Consider the following 5,710-nt stretch of genomic DNA (forward strand, 5'->3'; position numbering starts at 1 on the left):
AAATTACGAGAACAAATAACGGTACCGAAGCAGTGCGCATTCAACCTGATACATCGATAAAACGTTGCATTTTAAAGTCACAATGAGATTTCTTACCGGAAAGAAAAGCATGTAAACATTCAATAGTAAGAAAATTGTTTAAACCGTTTAACGTTTGGTAGTGAAAAGACACATGAATTTGATACCATTAGCTACTAAAAGGTGTTAACATTCGGTAGTAAAAAGGCGAATTTTCAAATAGCTGTAAAGTTAAAAGTTCAATTCGCACAACAAAAATGGAAATATGTTTGGAAAGGTCTCGTAAAGTACAATAACTTGTGTTACGGTCAAGAGGTCAACAAAGGTCAACTAAAAGAGATATAAGCCTAAGACATAATTGCCGTTTTGGGACGTCTGTAAAAGCGGAAATATATGTTGGACATCAAAGATAAAAGTATGAATGGACATCATAGATCAATAACCTTTGACCTTGTAAAGACCAAGGTCATGCATGTAAATGGTCAAAATATCAAAATTTTATAAATTGTAAAACCTATTCCCTTTTTTAAAGTACAAGGCCCAAACAAAATGTAACTATCACTTATTGTTCCAAATAGTGATTTATTTTTATGTAAAATTTCGATGGTGACAAACTTTGCAAGTTATAACAATTTGAAATATTTAAGGTAAAGGTAAAAGTAACCCAAATTTGCCATGCCCACTTCAAAAATTTTATTTTGTCTGTGATGAGGTGTACATTGTCAAATAATGTTCAAAATTTCAAGTGTTTACAATCATTACATCATGAGATATTCGTAGTTAAACCTTTTTTAAGGCGACGGTTAGTGTCGGATTATAGACACTGTGAATTTACACACATTATTATAGAAGTCATTAAAAAATTTTCAACTCTTAAAACGCGCAATTTTGATCAAAATATCAAGTGTGATATATCACCAAAAAGGAGAGATCATACACTCTAAGAATATGCAAGAAATTTTGTCATATGTTAATTAAGTCACGTGACAGAGCTCATCAAAGTTAAAAGTTGCGATTTTCAAATGGCTGTCGAACCCGAAGTTAACGATGCACAACAAAATATCAGTGAAGATATCATCGGATATATCTGGTAAGGAGCGACAACTTTTGCTCAGGTCACAATGTCATCAAAGGTCAAAGTCACTAGATATGAGCCTTAATAGTTTTGACAATTACTGAAAATATAAAACCCATAAAACCGGAAATAAAAAAAATACAAAGCCAGAAATTCAAAAATCGTCTTCCTAAGTTTTGTTAGCAATCGATTGCAGATTCTTTAGAAACCAAAATCACACAAATCAGATTACCCCTGAAGCTTAATATCGATTTTTACAAAAATTGGTCACATCAAGATGGCGTCTAACACATTACTTCCGGTTCAAATTTTTTCATTCCAAAATTGTTATAGGGACAATTTTAACTAATTGCAAAAAGAATTTTTCAAATACCTACAAAATTCTGGAAGTTGAAATTTCAAGTTAAGAGGCGAATGACGTCAAAACTGCAAGTGATATCGAAATTTTGGAAATACATTTTTGTCACGAATCAAAATGTTTATCTACTATTAAATTTTCAGATCGATTAAAATAAAATTATAGCATAAAATAAAACTGAAAAAGTCAGCGGCAAAAGTCAAAATCTGAATTCATTTAAAGTGCTATGTTTTAACCATTAGTACATAGTAGTACACAAAACAAAAATTACGATCAAAATGAATTCAAAAGAAGAGCAGTAATTCGAAAGATGTTATGAATTTTTAACGTCCTACGTCACTTCCGGTTGAGCGAAAATGAGTCATTTTACATTTAAACAATAGTGACATGCTAAATATAAGAGATAATGGTGTAAGATAACTTGTGGTATGTGCAGTTTTGGCTGAGGAGCGTGACCAGAAGTAGACAAAAAAAAAATAGACATTTCGGAAACAAAGCAGTGCGTTCGAAGATCACACTTCAAAAATAATCATTTCGAAAACAATGTCACAGTGATTTTTGAATGCACTGCAAAAAAAACTAGAGCCGTATCAAAGCAATGCGCATCCAACCTGATACATCAGTGAAACGTTGCATTTTAAAGTCACAATGGGATTTCTTAACGAAAAGAAAAGCATGTAAACATTCAATATTTAACGTTCCGTAGTGAAGAGACGCAGGAATTTGATACCATTCGGTACTAAACGGTGTTAACATTCGGTAGTAGAAAGTCGAATTTTCGAATAGCTGTTAAGTTAAAAGTACAAATCGCACAACAAAAATGAAAATATTTTTGGAAAGGTCTCGTAAAGTACAATAACTTGTGTTACGGTCAAGAGGTCAACAAAGGTCAAATAAAAGAGATATAAGTTTTAAATTGTTAAAAATTGCTGTTTTTGGACGTCTGTAAAAGCCTATATATATGTCAAACATCAAAGATGTATGAATAGGCATCATAGATCAATGACATTGACATTTGACATTGCAGAGATTTAGGTAAATTTTATAAATTGTAAAACCTATTCCCTTTTTTAAAGTAAAAAATGGCCCAAACAAATGCAACTTTATCACTGATGGTTTATTTTCATGCAAAATGTCGATGTTGACAAATGCAAACTTTGCGAGTTATAACAATTTCAAATATCTAAGTTAAAGGTAAAAGTAACGCTTTGCCATGCCCACTTCAAAAATTTTGTGTTGTCTGTAATAATGTGTACAATGTTAAATAATGTTCAAAATTTCAAGTGTTTACAATCATTAGATCATGAGATATTCGTAGTTAAAAGTCTTTTTTAGGCAACACCTTGAATTTACGCACCGTTTCTAGAGAAGTCATTACAAAATTTTCGATTTTTAAAAAGCGCAATTTTGATTAAAATATCAAGTGTGATATATCACCCAAATAGGAGAGCTCATGCACTTTAAGAAAATATAAGAAATTTTGTCGTGTGTTAATTAGGTCATGTGACAGAGCTCTTTAAACTTTTTTCTCAAGTGACTGTAAAACCGAAAGTTTATGTTACACAACAAAAATGATGACATATTTGGATAGATCTCTTTTGTGCTGGTCACAAGGTCTCCAAAGGTCAAGGTCCCGAGATATGAGCTTTAAAATTTTTTGACAATATTGAAAAAAATCAACTGGAAATAAATAAAAAAGCAAAATCAAAATTCAAAAATCGGCTCCCACACGATTGTTAGGAATGGTTCACTGATAATATACACTTAAATAATGCAAATCCAATTAAACCCTGATATGAAAAATTACTTTTATAGACAATTTAGTCAGTTCAAGATAGCGGCTGATCTAATACTTCCGGGACGAATTTTATCATTTTAAATCTTTGATATAAACAATTCTAGCATGTTGCAAAAATAATTTTTAAAATATCTATAAAATTCCGGAAGTTGCAATTTCAAAAATTTTATAACCAACACTCATGCCAAGTTTCTTCAAAATCTGTCAAGAATTGTCCCTTCTAGAGTGTTAACAAGCTAAAATTTTAACGCGTTTTCAAGAATAAGGGCAATAACTCATACTAAATATTTTTCAATTTTTCTGTTTTTCAATACGGTTTATCCATGGGAGATAACCAACACTCTTGCCAAGTTTCGTCATAATCTGTCAAGAATTGTGCCTTCTAGAGTGTTTACAAACTAAAAATTGAACGCATTTTCAAGAACAAGGGCAATAACTAATACTAAATATTTATCAATTTTTCTGATTTTCAATAGGGTTTATCCTTGGGTGATTACAAACACTCACACCAAGTTTCGGCAAAATCCATCAAGAATTATGCCTTCTAGAGTGTTTACAAGCTAAAATTGAATGCGTTTTCAAGAACAAGGGCAATAACTCATACTAAATATTTTTCAATTTTTCTGATTTTCGGTTGGGTTTATCCTTGGGCGATAACGAACACACATACCAAGTTTCATCAAAATCTGTCATGAATTGCACCTTCTAAAGCGTTTACGAGTGTTTCAAGAACAAGGGCAATAACTCATAGTAAATATTTTTTGATTCGTCTGATTTTCAATAGAGTTCATCCGTGGGTGATTTCATGTGGGCGTATAAAAAATAATGAACAAAACAAAATATTTGATAAAAAATATAGGAGCAGTAATTCGAAAGACGTATGAGTGGCTACGTCCTACGTCATTTCAGGTTGGAAGAAAATGCATCATTTTACATTTAAACAACAATGACACGCTTTTTATGACAGATAATGATGTCTGTTAATGTGTGACAAATGCAGTTTTGGCTGGGCGCTCTGACCAGAATCGGGAAAAAAAAAATAGTCATTTGCAAAACAAAGCAATGCGTTCGGTAGAATACACTGCAAAAAAAAGAATTGACAATTTGATAACTTAAATTAAAGTCTCTATTGTGACCACAAGAAATGTTGACCGACGGACAGGGGCAACAACAATATATGACCACATATTCGTGTGGGCATATAAAAAAATGTATTCAACCCTTTTAATGCACAGATTAAATGAAACTAAATAAAGTCACACCTGTTTCTAACCATTTCAACTTGGTTGCCCATTCATCAGACGATCTGACCTTAATCCCTATTGAGTGCATAGTAATTGATCTGCCAGATGAGAAGATTAACATATGAAATTCCGCCAAGCTAAGGAAGCCAACTGAATAGATAGCTTGTGCATTTTAGTGTTTAACAGCTAAAATTTGAAAGGTTAATAACTCCTATGAGACATTTTTTGATTTTTGTAATTTTTTCGATAGGATTCATCCACTGGTGATAATAAACAATTATCGCATTCACAAGCTAAACAAGAACAAAAAATAAAAAAAAATATTTTAGTTTCTTCTGATTTTCAATAGGGTTCATCCTTGGGTGATTAGGAACACTCATACTAAGTTTTGTCAAAATCTGTCAAGAATTGTGCCTTCTAGATTATTAATTACGAGCTAAAAATTGATTGCGTTTTCAAGAAAAAGGGCCATAACTCATACTGAATATTTTTTCTGATTTTCAAGAAAAATAAAAAAAAAATCGCAAAATATTTAATATGAGTTATTGCACTTTGCACTTGTTCTCTAAAACGCGTTCAAAACAAGGGCAATAACTCATACTAGTGATTTTGAATAGATTTTTTCTTGGGTTGATAACAGACACTCACACCAAGTTTAAAAAAATCACTCAAGAATTGTGCCTTTTAAAGTGTTTATAGTCTAAAATTCACATTTTGAAGGATTAGGACTTAAACTCATACAAAATATTTTTCAACAGGGTTCATCCTGGGGTGATAAACTGTTTCAGAAATTTTTTTCAAAATTCGTGAAGAATTATGTCTTGTAGAGTGTTTACGAGCAATTGTGGACAGGTGACAGCAATATACGCTCCACATTTCATGTGTTTAATAACAACTACCAAGGAAAGTGACATCATTGAACTTCAACACATTTCATGTGTGTCTGTCCCTGAGGAAGGGAGCCTGTGTGCTCTTGAAACATGTTGGACTTTAGGACTACTTAGTTTTGCAGATTATTTTTTTTGAATGTTTACCCATCCATGTGTTGTGCTATAGAGTATCCACATTATTTGGCAACTAAAAATGGACCAGTAAAAAACTTTGTGATTTTATTGACCACATTTCATGTGGGCGTATGAAAGGGTCAAGTATATCCAACTGCACTAATATCTAACCTTTCATTTCAGAGCCTGATATTTCTACGTCTTGATAGTAGT

This window comes from Lottia gigantea (genome assembly GCF_000327385.1).
Source record: "Lottia gigantea unplaced genomic scaffold LOTGIsca_14, whole genome shotgun sequence".
NCBI lineage: Eukaryota > Metazoa > Mollusca > Gastropoda > Lottiidae > Lottia > Lottia gigantea.